The sequence below is a fragment of the Hipposideros armiger genome, unplaced genomic scaffold (assembly GCF_001890085.2).
Source record: "Hipposideros armiger isolate ML-2016 unplaced genomic scaffold, ASM189008v1 scaffold_313, whole genome shotgun sequence".
NCBI lineage: Eukaryota > Metazoa > Chordata > Mammalia > Chiroptera > Hipposideridae > Hipposideros > Hipposideros armiger.
In genome coordinates this window covers 1793213-1807981 of record NW_017731663.1, presented here as the reverse complement: position 1 = coordinate 1807981, position 14769 = coordinate 1793213, and the positions used below count along the sequence as shown (strand labels likewise).

General features: G+C 35.9%; 1 protein-coding gene across 2 annotated transcripts in view; it reads left to right on the top strand.

The window, feature by feature from the left end:
- ARHGAP32 (Rho GTPase activating protein 32) overlaps window positions 1-14769 on the top strand; it is a 135185-nt gene that overhangs the window by 76244 nt on the left and 44172 nt on the right. The window contains exon 1 of one of the 2 annotated variants that reach the window (XM_019660190.1): window positions 2356-2683. The exons of the other annotated variant lie outside the window; for it this stretch is intronic. The gene's annotated coding sequence lies outside the window, so the exon portion shown is untranslated. Of the gene's footprint in view, window positions 1-2355; window positions 2684-14769 lie in introns of those variants that run through there. 2 annotated transcript variants of the gene reach the window in all.

Below are 14769 nucleotides of genomic sequence, written 5' to 3'. Positions count from 1 at the left end.
CCCCCATTTTGTTAAATACAAAAGAAAAGCAAGTGATCTCTCCTATGTCATAAACAGTCATTAGAAGACAAAGTACAATGCTTTTCAGTCAGCCATAATTTTTAGCTTTTTATTTTGAAATAATTATAGTCTCAGGAGTTGCAAATATAGCACAGAGGTCCCATATACTTGTCGACGAAAAACATTCAGCCTAAGAAAAAGTTTATGAGTTTACTTGAGCCAAACTGACAACTGCCGGAAGCAAAATCGCAACAGATTGAGAAAACGCTCCAGAAAATGGAGATTTGTAACTTATTTTATACATAGAATCAAAGAAGGAGGGTTACCTGAAATCCATTGGTGGTAGATTAAGCGGGTGGGAGAAAGCAAAGCAGGGAATTCTCTGGAATTGGATAAAAGTAAATTGGAGAGACAGGCATTTCTTTTACGTAGGTGGTAGTTAGCTTTTTAGCACATAGAGATGGTAATCAGAGGACAAGAATAATAATGAGGTATTTTGTAGTTTCCTGCTCTGGTCTGGAAGAAGGGATTACTGACATTCCAAGGATGTCATCTTAGGTGCAAAAAGACAACAGACAGGCTCACTTAAGGTGAAGACTGACTTTATGAAGGAAGCTGCAGGCTAAAGATGTGACTTCCCACTGTGGCCCACTTAGTTATGAATATTTTTTTATGTTCCTATATGGTTATTTTCAGTCTCCTGAGCTTGTCAGGTTTAACCTGTGGCCCCTTTTCCATCCTCAACTTCTCCCAGGTGTAACATCTCACATAACTTATTTTCAAAACCAGAAAGTCGACATTGTTACAATGCAGTAAACTACTTAAGGTTGCAGACCTTACTCCAGTTTCACCAGCTTTTGTACACACTCATTTTCTGTATGGCATAGAGAACCTTTTGGGTGTCAGGTGAGAGTTAGTATTTTTAATTATGTAGTTCTCCAGCACTCAGGCAAATTATTGTTGGATTTATTTATTCCTATCTGTGCTTATATGTTAGGTATTATGAGGGGCTTATGAGTTGTACTATTCCCCAAATGGCTTTTCTACAGCACAGACCTCCCCTCCTCCTTCTTCTTTCTGTCTTTCCTTCCTCTTTTCTGTTTCCTTTCCTTTGCCCTTCCCTGCTGTCTTTAGTATAACCAAGGAAATGGTGGGAGGAGGGGTGCTTTTAATTTAAATTTTAACAAAAGGGTGACTTTGCCTTCACCATGAATAAACTTTAAGAGCCTCATTTCCTATTTAATAAAATCCATAAATCCTTACCTGCTCCATTGGTAAAAATTTACATTTTTTGTTCCTGCCACATATTCTCTATGGTCTTTCATATTTTAAAATCACATCAATTTATTGTTTGTCTTATGTGGCCTACCATTTAGCAACAATTTTATATTTAGAACTATATTTAGAGAGGAAGGAGAGAATAAATTTGATCAGTAGCAGATTTTGGCAAGGCCCATGATAAATACTCCCTGGGCGTCTTGAATCCAACAATTCCTGCTTGTGTGACCTTGGCAATCGCTTAACCCTTGGTTTCCTCATCTCAAAGATGGGAATAATTTAGAAACAACTTCATCGGGCTACAGTGAAGACAAAGTACGTGGAATCATGTCTGGCATATAATAACATTATTTTGTTTATTAAAAACGGGTATCTGAATGTTGCTTTCCACTGGTATTAGTAAAAAGTCATTTGGAACAGAAAATATGTTACTCTTCTAATTCATTTACTTCTTCAAATTCTAATAGGATTCATACATTACAGTACTATTATTTAGTATAAATATTGAATCTGTTCAGTGTTTATATAAGTAGAATTACAATGTTAACACTTGGACAGTGTATTAAAGGAGGAGGCCATACTCGGGAAAATTTCTTTAATTCTGGATTTTCAATTCTGAAAAAAACTTCTTTATTTATTCCCTTAATAGATGCTTAAGAGATTGTTGTCTCAAGATTTTTCACACAGAGGCAATATAAATTGATAGTTTTTTATTTTACGTGTTAGTAGAATAATAACTCCAGGTCATTATCAGCAGAGATATGAAAGGGTATGTTTTCTCAGCCTGTTGCTGCTAGTTTAATGATTCAGCCTTTTAATGGCAGTACTTCCTGCATGATCATTTTCTTATTTATTTGGGCCTTAAGGACCATCATTTTTATTGAATACACTGTGTCCCTTCTAGATAGCAAATACAAACAACCGAATAGTAAGTAACTTTTAAAAGATTAAAAACAATTAAATATCAAGTTATACTGGCGTTTTCAGAGCAGGAAGTATTCACCTGTGAAGTCGATGGGTGGAGCTATACTGGTGAAGCTTGTTCTGCAAGTGTGAGCTCCGGCTGGGGCGTTTCTGTGGAATCTCAAAGCAGTTCGCGCTGAGAAGGAAGGATTAGCTCCTGAAGGCGAGAGCCCTTGCCTGCGTGCGCACACTAGCCGGCTCGGCTTGATTAGGGACCAAAAACAGACCAAGAAAACTGCTGAAAGGGGGGCCTGAAAACAGCACTAAAAGTGCTGTGGAGATTTGACTTGCAGTTATCCTGTGCTGGAAAAGGTCTGAGCCGGTGTGATTGTGATTCATTCTGTATGCTTTCGCACGGAATCCAGAGCTTTGGGATCGACTGCTAAGTGTAGTCCTTTGGAATAATCTTAAGTATCGACCCTAAAACCTGTGCCATTAAAAGGTAAGGATATCTCAATCATTTATTCAAACACTTGCCTCCAAAAACATCCAGGATATTTCACCAAGATTATTTTCACATTATGTTTAGGCACTTGTGTTCTTGGTTGCTTTTAGGTGAATGGTTAATTTTTTAATTGTCCAGACATTGAATAATTGAGCTTTAATATTTGTCATGTTTGTAGAGAGATGATCATTTTTTTAAGTAGATGTTAGGCAATGTATCTGTTTCCAAGTCAGTTTTAGGGAACTACCAATTTTTCTATTTGAAATCAGCTTATGTCTTAATGTTTCTCTAGACCTTAGGTTAATGTACAGAAGCTTTCATGATTAAAAGAACATACCTTTGTTTCATAAGCCACCAGTATATCATATATAAACTTTTTTCTGGTGCATTAATAATATTTCAATTCTTGACTAATAAAAAACAGGTGGGATTTACTAAATCTGATTTACTAAAAAGAATTTGGTAGACTGTATAAAGAAGCTGCTCAAATTAGCACAAGGAAGAACCCTTCTGCCCTTTTACCTTTAAGTATTGTATGTTTTTTTCCCTCATTGGCATTAGTAACGATAACCATCTCTATCAATAAAATATTTGCATTAACTCTTTTCTCTTGCAGAGATTTTTTACCACTAGGGTAGTAGTTCATATTTATATGGTTGCTTCTTTAGTTAGACCTTTTCATTTTAAGATAACATGGAGACCATAATTTTCTCTCAATCACAGATAAACCCTGTTAAGAATTTGAACATTTTCCCCCCGGGAATGTTCTACTATTTAAATGATATCAGTATTTTTGTTTTTAAGAGCATAAGTGGGAGAATTTCAAATTTTAGAGCTCTTTTTCATTGTCAACTTTTTAAAAATGCACCCGTTGCTCATATGATAATGGCTTGAAAGTATTGTGTAGCACTCACTATATGGTATTCAGTAGAAGAGAACAGAAATATAAGGTTTTAGGTTTATATTTAAAACAATTACATGAGGAAGGACTAGAAAGTGATCGTGTGTGTGCACCTTCCTGAGTGATCTCAGCCCAGAATTTAGGAAGTACAACCAGATTCAATTGAACCTGGTTTGGAAAGTGGAAAGATTTTGGTTAGCTCTGTACCGCAGAGGATTCTAAAAGTTTTCAGACCAAAGGTAAAGAGAAATTATAGTAATAAAAATAACTCCTGTTTATTGACACTTACCGAGTTAGTGCTTGGCATATATAATTCAGTGTAAGCATTTAGTAACCCTGAGTGATATGTAGTATTATCATTCTTTTTATGTATTTGAGGGAATTGTGACTGATAGGTGACTTGCTCAATATCTTGCAAATCGGGGAGTGATTAGAGAATGGATTTAAACCCCTAAGGTCTAGCTGTCTCTGAAGCCCATGTTCTTACTCCCCATGCTAAAGGTCAGGTCTTTTGTAGGGCGAAATTCTAAGACTTTGCCTTTAAGTCAAGAGTTTTCATCATGAGTTCTGTGCTCTCCAAATATAGAACCCTTCCCCTCCAGCTCCTGGTGTGGGAGGGAACCCAACCCACAGAAGCAGAAACACCTGTGATTATGACAGTGTTCTACACCAAACTTCATAGCTTAATAAAATTCCAAAGATTATGACAGCAAAGTGAATATGATTACATTTAAATCTAATAAGAAAAGAATTTCAAGAAAAGAGAGTTTTCACACTGTTAAGATTAAGGTTCTAAATTTTCAGATTTCTAGAAATTCATGTAGCACTTTTGTTCATCTTACCTTTAATGTTACTGACTTCCTAAGAATGTATAGTGATTGTATTTTAATTTTATAAGAGAATATATGTGTCCTCCTGAGAGTAGTAGTTTTTGTAAGCTTTATATCAAACTGTACTAGTTCATCTTAGAAAAAATAAGAGCCCAGATTATTTTAAAATCCTTAGTGGAGATGCTTCCATAGTCTATATATATATATTACATCCCATTCTAGTGTGTTAGAATCCTTCAGTGTCAGGAATTTATATCCACCTCATGTTTCCTCCTACTCTCTGTTAAAATGCAAATCTTTTTGTTCTGTATTTAGAAATCTAATTAGTCAGAGTCTTTTATATAATAACTGAGGTGGTAAAGTCACCAAGTTAAACATTTTTTTTTACTTTGTACGAAGTTGAGGAATAAAACCAATCACTTATTATTTTAATTTGTAATTTAAATTTTTAAATAAAAATCAGTATCAGTTTTAGCAAGTAAGATGTATGGCTTATTTATATCTCCCTAAAAACCACATAAGCTAAATTTTAGCCTTCTTTGATATTTATTACTGAAATTTGTAGTTCCTGGAAAAGTAAATATGTATTGCAAATAATAAGAGTGTTTTATCTTAACCTGACCATTTTCCCAAGGGAACTGTGATTTTTGAGATCTAATGTATGCCCACCCTAATTTGTAACTGTTTATGTACTCTTCTAGGAAGAGCAGCAGCTTTGGTTTCATTCTTAATCCTGAGAAAGACATACATTTTTATTCAAATACCCAAATATTTTAGTTATGTCACTTCACATAGAATTGTGCTGGATATTCTGAAGAAGCAATTTGTTGCCTCTTTTCTGCTTCTCTTTTCTCCAAGTGAATTGGGCTTATCTCTTCTGTGTCTGAAAGGTTCCTCTCTAAAATTTACTACAGATTTATTTTCTAGATGCATAGTGTCGTCCATTTTGCATTCCATTTATTTAGTAAGGCCATTTGAAATGCCTCTTCTCTCATAAGTGTTATAAATGGAAGCTGCTTCGATTTATGTAACTGTTAGTAGCTTTCCAGTTTTTCAAGCAAGAGCCATTACTGTCTGCTATTTTTAGTTCAGCATTGCATGTACATGACATTTCTGAAATACCTGGTTTCCTCCCTTTGAGGTTGGAATGTACAGATATCAAAACTGTTAGTCGTCCACATTGTAGAACTTCACCCCAGGGCTGGTCCTAGATATTTTCTCTGTGGAGGTAGTCCCTTGCAGCTGTTACATGCGTTGGTTAGAGAATTATATTTTTTTCTCTTACTTTCAAAACTGTTTAGGATATATTGATCAAAAATGATTCTGTACTTTCTTGTTTCACAATAACTTCAACAGTATATTAAAATTTAATACTCAAATACATGTAAAGATTTTCTTGGACATCTACCTTGAGGGGGGTGGGAAGAGATGAAAACCCAAGGCTGTTAACTGCTGTATTCTGCTTGAAAAGTGAGAAGTAAACTCAGTAGTTCCTGGAGAGTCAGTGAAGATCTTGCATTATGAGTATCAATCTGATAGAATGTAAGTTTACAAAAGAGCAGAGCCTATGGATAATATTTACCTTTTTTCTCTTACTAGAGTGAATTCCTGAAACCTAGTTCAGAAATTAATCTCTATAAAGCATATGTCATTTTCTGGTAAAAACAGGATTATAATTGGCCATTGTACTGTTCACCAAGAACTTTCTAGCAAATAAATCAAAGAAACAAACAATAGTATATAATGGCATTGTCAACAGCTGTGAATGGCTTTAACAATTAAAGGTAAAACAATTATGCATCAAGTTCTAGAACATAGTTATAAGCATGTTAGATATGAATTGGTTGTATAAGGACTCCTTACTGTTTTCATGGAGAAAAATATTTAATTTAAAATAATTTAACTTAGAAAGTGCTAAACCTAATATACTATGCATAAAACATAACATTTAACAATGATCTTTCAATCTTAAATTTTTATACTGACCCTTTCCAAGATGATTTAGAGAGCCTAATTTATTTTTTTGACACTGCTCTCTAATACAATTTTAAATGATGTCCTTTTTACCCTCTGATAAATTTTCATAAAGCCAAAGGCATTTTCCACAGTCTTTAGAGCTTTCTATGCTGTTCTGACTATACTTTCTCAGTGTTTCATGATTTCTCAGGTATTTTCATTGAAATCTAGAATTCAGAAATTACTTGGTTAAACTTCTGTTTTTTCATATTATTAAACTTCAGCAAGTTATTGGCAGAATCGGGACTAAAACCCTGTCTCCATGTTTTCACTTGCTAAGGCCTGGCCAGTAATTGGCATGTTTGGATTGACGACCTTCATTGGACTGTTTTATTATTGGAAAGGCATAAAAGCTTTCAGTTACTAGGCCATTGGTTCAAGTATGTATTTATAAATCGTTAAATAGAAGTGCTATTTTATTGGGTTGTTGGAAAAGTCATGACGAATTTTTTCTGTTTTTCATTGTAAAAATGCGTCATGACATTTCCAACAACCCAATATGTTTACTGAATGTTTTTTCCACTTACAAAAGTATATATTTAGACATTACAGGATAGTAACAAATAAACTAAAGAAAAGGAATTGAAATATGAGTGTTAGGTCATCTTGATAATAAGAGCTGGATACATAGAAGAGAGGAAAGGTATAAAATGTTATTATTCTAGTAACCCTTATTACATTTAGAAGTCATTACACTGAATGTAATGGGAGGTTAATTAGATTTTATTTAATACACCTGTTCTTGTGATATAAACTATTAAGGACTGAATTTGAGTGATCAGATGCTGGTTTATATTTTGAATTTGAATCATTTAGAGTGTGATGCTAACACAAACTGAGTTGAAATTAGTTAATCCATGTAAAGCACTGGCACATAATAAGCATTCAATAAATGTTAGCTAAACTATGATTATTGTTATAATATTACTGTAGTTTTTAGATTCTCTGTCACTCTTATGTAATCCTAACAACAACATAGTTAGGTAGTTACTATTTTTAACTTTTTCAACAACAATCTAGTTAGGTAGTTACTATTTTTAACTTTTTCATAGATGAGGAAAACAAAGGGCTGAGAGTTAGGTACTTTGTTCACAGTGATACAGCTAGAAGTCTCAAGGGCACAATTGGAACCCTGGCAGTCTGACGCACAATACTAATTGCATTTTTATATATACTAGTAATACACAATTAGAAAATATAATTTAGAAAATAGTACCACTGACAATAGCAACAAAAATTATAAAGTTCCCAAGAATATCTAACAAAAGTATGTAAGACCTTTATGAAAAATGATTTGAAAAATTTATAGCAGGGCATAAACAAATCTTAAGTGGAGAGGTATACTGTGTTCATGGATAGGAAGGCTCACAATCATGGAGAAACCGGTTGTCCTCCAAAATAATCTATAATTCAGTGCAGCTTTAATCAGATTCCCAAAAGACTTTTTTCCTCTTGTAATTGAGGCAGGCAGATTCTAAAATTCATATGAAAGAATAAAGGGCTAAAAATATAAAGGCAATTTTGAAGAATAAGAAGAATTGGAGGGACTTATCTTTCCGGATATTAAGACTTATAAAGTGCTAGAAATTAAAGCAAGGTATTGATGGAGAGATAGACTGATAGAATTGAGAGAACTCAGAAACAGACCCCTCGTATACTGTACACATTTTTCGTGTAAGAATCAACCTTACAAATCAGTGGAGAAAGGATTATTTGATAAAAGGTAGTAGAATAATTGGCTATGCATAAGGAAAAAAGTAATATGATTGTATCTCTGTCTCACCCTAAACACATAAAAAAGTTCAGTCAACTAAAAATCTAAAAAAAGTGAAAAAGTCTTAGGGGAAAAAAGGCTTAGAAGAAATAGGACAATATATTTCTGACCTTGGGTAAGGAAAGATGTCTTAAAGCTTGGAAACCATACATAAAGACATGCAAAATTTTATAGATTTGTCATATTCTGTTAAACTTTTCTGTATAATCAAAGTATTGAGGGATTTTTTTTAAATGTGTCTACTTTGGGCTCTAATACTTCTATTAGTTTCTTAGCTCTTGATCACCCAGGACAATTGTGACCCCAGGCCTATTTCTCCTGGTTGTGTTTTTCAATTAGTTTGTCCTAAAAACAGTCTCTAAAGACTTATATTAACTAAGCAAGCTGTATGTAGGCCAGTAGACTTTTAAATAGTAATCAAGTTAAATCTAAGCATAATACAGTAAGCTTTTTGTCTCAGCAATTTTTTTCTTTTTTTAAAATTCAGTTTTTAGATATTTTTTGAAGAGCCGATTTTTTTTTACATTAGTGTGTATATAAAAACAAAGTAAGAAGAAAATCTTGACATTGCTTAGAGAAAAATTTTTTCTCTGTATTTATTGGTATGAATAGATATATTGTTATACTTTAAATAAAAGCAAGTTAATGGGATTTCTTATGAAAAGTCAAATCTTTTCATATTTACTTAACAAAACATTTCTTCGTTTCTTTTTTTGTTTCATGTCTCAGCTTTGTATTTTTTGTTTTGTATAAAATGTGTCATAGATAAAATAGTCCTTTTTCTTCTGATCGTATCTTGTATTCATTTGCCTATACAAGTTCCTTTTCTCTTCCCTTTTTTATGTTTTTCCTGTCACAAATTATCCCTTTTTATGTTATGTGCTCATTACCAAATTGAAGTAGCTATAGTTATTTTTAATGCTTTTCTTCCCCTTTATGTTATAATTGTTTAACACCCTATTCTTTAATAGAATTGCAGTTCTCTGCTTCTGTTTGTTTGTCACCTTACTCCAAGTTTTGTGTACTTTTGTCTTATTGTTTCAAATAGAAGAGCTCTTCTCAACTTTTTTGTAATGCAGTTAGTGTGTTGGTAAATTCCCTCAGCTTTTGTTTGTTTGGGAAAGCCTTTATTCCCACCCCCCACCCCCCTTTTTTTTTTTTAAGATTTTACTGGGGAATCGGGGGAGGGGAACAGCATTGGGGAATCCGGAAAGGTGAACAGACAAGTTCCTGTTCTTTTGTTCTTCAGTCTAGTTGTGGAGGACGTTGCTTCACTGGCCCATGTTGGTATGATCATTGCGCTCTTCCCGGGTGAGGCAGTTGCTCGCCGGCCATTGGATGGCCTCTCACGAAAGCACACACCAGCTACGGGCCAGCCCCACTGCAGCCTATGCCGTCACTGGCAACTCATGGCAGCCCAGCTCCAGGTTGAGCTGTTGTTCACCGTCTTAGCTGTGGAGGGTGCAGCATCACTGGCCCATGTGGGATCCAAACCAGGGCCCTGCTGCTCAGAGCTGACGCTCCCAAGCCAACTCTTAACCAACGCGCCACTCGGCCGTCCCCCTTTATTTCCCCTTTATATCTAAAGGATAACGTTTCTGGAAAGAGTATTCTTGGCTGATGATTTTATCTCTCAATATTTTGAATATATCATTCCACTCTCTCCTGGCCTGTAGAGTTTCTGTTGAGAAATACGATGTTAGCCTGATGGGGTTTCCTTCACAGGTAACTTTTCCTCCCCAGCCTTCTTGAGAATTCTTTCTTTATCATTGCCTTTTGTCAGTTTTGTGTCCTGGAGGTCTTTTCATGTTGAGATAATTAGATGTTCTGATAGCTTCTTTTACTTCAATGCCTAGTTCCTAACTCAGGTTTTGGAAGCTCTCATCTATTATTTCTTTGAATAGGCTCTCTGTTCCCTTCCTCTCTTCTCCTTGTGGGATGCCTATTATCCTTGTGTTGCCTTTTCTACTGGAGTCAGATAATTCTCATAGAGTTCTTCCATTTAAAAAAAAAAAATTCGTTTTCTTTTACCTGAATCATTTCTGGGTTAATTCTCTCTTACATCTGGTCTGCCCCATTTCCAATGGTTTCTAATGCATTTTCATCTCATTTATTGAATTCATTAATTTTGTTACTGAGCTCATTGAACTGCCTGATTTTTCTTGTATCTCATTGAGTTTCTTTATGACTGCCATTTTGAATTTTCTGTCATTTAGATCACTATCTTCCATGACTTTGAATTTGGTTTCTGGAGAGTTGTCATTTTCTCTTTGAGATACTATGTTACCTAGGTTTGATGGTGTTTGATGTGTTGTTTTTCTGCCAGCACATTTGAAATAGTGAGCAACTTTCTTATTTAGGTGCCGTTTGATTTTAACAGTTCAGCAGGTTGATAATTAGAGGTCTTTTCCAGTAGATAGTGGGTGCTATAGCATGTTTTGGTTTTCTCTTACCTGCTCACTTGTGCCTCTGGAATCTCTGTGCCCTGCCTCTGTCTGTTTCTTTATGGGGACGGGGGAGTGGGAAACATGCCATGGTAGTGGGAATCGTTGCCTGTGTGACTGGGTACCCCTCTGTATCTGGGTCACCAGAGTCTCCTAGCACTGTGGTGGGGGGAGGTGACAGTTGGGAAGGGAGCCAGTTCCCAAGCCCCGCATGCTGTTCCCTGGCTCCCTGTGGCTGCTATGGCCTCACTCTTGGTGGAGGCTGGAGACGCATCTCTGCTGCTGCCGCCAGGCTTTCCTACGGTGTGAGCCCTGCCATAATCGAGGGAGAGAGCCCTAGTTTTGGTTGCGGAGGTTGCTGCTGCCCCTCTTACCCTCTGCTGGCTGGGCTGTGGTGTAGGGGTACACCGGAGTCTTCTGCCACTACTGTGTGCTGGGGCTGGGGCTTCAGCCAAGGTGCCTGGGGAGTTGGGCTTGTGGTTTACGTCCCTCTCACATTCTGCCTTCCCTAAGTGTGCTAACACACCTGCCTGCAGATAGACCAGTGGGTGGATCTTTCAGTCTCCTCTGTGCTGAACAGAGGAGCCTTTGTTGGGTTATAAATGTCCTACTACTTGTAGATTGAAGGGAAGATAGCTACAAAGTGGGTCCTCTCCTTCTGCCATGATGCTCCAAATATTTCAAACTATGCAACAGAGAGTTAGAATTTGGGAAGTTGTAAGAGACTCTTAAATATAATGTAGTTCAGTTGCCTATACTTCTATTCCCCCTTTGTCAGATTTCCACCAAGTGGTCATATAATCTGTGTTTGAAAACTTTGAGCAAAAGAAGGATATTGTGTATAATTGTGTAAATGCATTGGACATGCTGCACATTACACTCATACTTGATTATGCCTCAGGTTTAATCAGGACAATCTTCTCAGTTATTATGCATCTGACCTCTGCCCTCTCATTGCATCCGCTTGACTCCGAGTTTATTACAGATCTTAGAACTTGATGCATATAATCAAATCTAACACTGCGGCCATTATCTGGCACGAATCATCTTTCTTTAATTTTCTAAGAAATAAATTCAAACCCAGACTTCTCTCAGATTAGTCCAGGAGATTTCTGAGACCCCATTTTGAGAACTCAAGTTTAGGTGAAGTATTATGAGAAAGTAACAATTATTTGGTTTTGCAGGGAAAATATTATGCTTGTGTAATTAAAACTACCCAGTGCCCCATTTCTCCATGTCAAGGTTCACTATGGCTTACTGAACTATATGTTTTTAGTGTATCCCTGTAAACTGGTTATTGGTGTCATAAAGGTTTGCCTTCGAGATAATAAGTTATGTGTCATACGGCTAAAGCTTTTAACTACTAGAAAGACTGGTCTGGTTGAGTTTGTCTCAGGTTTGAAAAAGATTGCAGAAGTAAAATCTATCATGTCTAACTAATATGGAAGAAGTTAATATTATGGCACATGTTGCATTTTAACTCTAGAATATGGAATTTGAATATAAAATGGTATGGTTTGCTTTTGTCTTGAGTATTGCTTTGTGTTTTATTTTTGATGTATTCTACCTGTGGAAATGCCATTGTTATCATTTTCATTTGTTTAATCTAGCATATTCGGTGGACCTTAGCCCTTCCACCCTTCCCACTGCATTCGTGTTTTTCTGCTGAAATGTTTTTATGAGCACTTAACTGCCTAAAAAAACCAAACCCTCATTCTACCTCCGTCAGTGGAAGTTTTATGATATTGACGGTATTTCAGACTTCTATTCCTCAAAAGGTAAATTTTACTAGTTTACTAGTTTGTTATAAAAGGCAATGTGTGAGGGATAGTATAAGTGTCTAAAATAATCTCATTTTGGCCTTTTTATTGTTTAAGAAATAAGAAGAAAATACAGTGAAGACAAAATTAATATCAAGAGATATTTATATTTGGAAGTGTTGTTAGATCTTTAAGCTTGAATATAACTAAATCGAATATTTATTTTCATTAGTTTAAATTTCCAGTGCAGTAAAATTTACCTGTCTTGACAGGTAATTGATTATTTAATTCCAGCTGCCAGAATTTTTGACCACGACTATCTCTATCAAAGTGGTTTAGAATGCCATTTATAATAACAAAATAAAAGCAACACTAAAACTGTACAACACAGTTTAATCTTTCTTTGAAGACTTAGAAATCATTTAAGACTGTGTGTCGTAAGTATGAATATTAGTTATTTCAGTGTCTCAGACTAGAATATAGATTGTCAGGAAAGACCACCCCCACACCTCTTCTCATTACAAGTTTAGATTTAAACTTCCCAATTTATTTAGTAAATTTTGGGGAAAGCTGACAGAAGCAAGTTGGCCACACAGAGTAGAAGCCAGGTTGCACATTTAGCAACACAATTTCCCAGGACCCTCAAGTGCCAAATGGGCACATGAAGCTGCCAATGACACTTTCCACTGGGCTTAATTTTGTGTCATATTGGAACCCTTTCTTAATTGACTCTTGTGTCATTATTTAGGAAAAACAAAGTCTTTACCTTAACATGAAAAGATAGCCAAGTTTCCTTGTGCTTGAGCCAAACGTAGCAAACCAAAGGCAGAGGCAAAGCCCCCCAGTCTCCTGCAAAGTCCAGCTCTTCACAGGCTGCCCTCTGACTAATGGGATTTTATTGTATATGAGAGTTTGGTTGGAGGATCATAATTATAAATCAGTTTCCATACAGCTGCCATTGAATTGTGAATGTGTATTTTCCTGGTTAGTATGTAATTAATTCCAATGATTAATTCCAGATATAATATTGCTAATTGATGTGAAAGGAATAAACGTATTTCTTTCTCTATTAGTGAGGATCCCAGTTCACTGTGGCAAACTACTCATGCAGTTTTTTAAATGTCCTAGTTCCATTTCTGCTGAAAATTGCCTGCCTGGCTCCCTCCTTTCATCCCTCCCTCCTTTCCCCCCTCCCTTCCTTCCTTCTTTCCTTCCTTCCTTCCTTCCTTCCTTCCTTCCTTCCTTCCTTCCTTCCTTCCTTCTAGGAAGTGTTATTATGGGCCTACATATTTTTATTTGTTTGATGTTTCACAATAAGTTACAGTCAATCTGTGTGATGTTTGAATCTTTATGATGTCCCAAAGCTGCCCAGGGGAGTCTGTTCAACTCAGTCCTGTTGGCATAGCTCCTAATGGGTGTGGGTATTTCCTTCTGTCACAACAAAATTTCCCAGTCTCACCTTGTGTTTTACTATCAACTTGCAAATAGGCGTTCCTCTAAGTGGTCCTTGTTTATTTTCTTAGGGAATGATATTTAGAAATCCCGATCTGAGACCAGAGGTGTTCATTGCAACTGCAATGTCATTGTTTCTAAGCCTTTTCAGTGGCTAGAGCTGAGTGAAAATGTGTGTGTACAATAATGCGCCACTTAACAATGGGGATCCGTTCTGCGAAATGCATCATTAGGCAATTTCATCATTCTGCAAACATAGTATGAGTGCACTTAACGCAAGCCTAGATGGTATAGATTACTACACACCTAGGCTATATGGTAGAGCCTGTTGCTCCTAGGTTTCAAGCCTGTACAGCATGTTACTGTACTGAATGCTGTAGGCAGTTGTAACACAATGGCATTTGTGTATCTAAGCATATCTAAACATACAACAGGTACAGTAAAATTACCATATAAAAGATAAATGGTACACTTGTATAGGGCACTTACCATGAATGGCCTTTGCAGGACTGGATGTTGCTCTGGGGTAAGTGGTGAGTGAATGGAAAGGCCTAGGACATTGTACACTGCTGTAGACTTTATAAACATTTAGGCTACACTAAATTTATATTTAAATTTTTTTTCAATAATAAATTAACCTTAGCTAACTGTAATGTCTTTATAAGCTTTTAAATTTTTTTAACTTTTCAAATTTTTTGTAATAACACAGCTTAAAACACATTGTACAGTATGAAAAAAATATTTCTTATATCCTTATTCTATAAGCTTTTTTCTACTTTTACAGTTTTTTGGGGTTTTTTTAAGATTTTTATTGGGGAATTGGGGAGATGGGAACAGTGCTGGGGAATTGGGGAAGGGGAATAGACAAGTTGCTGTCATTTTGTTCTTCAGTCTAGTTGTGGAGGA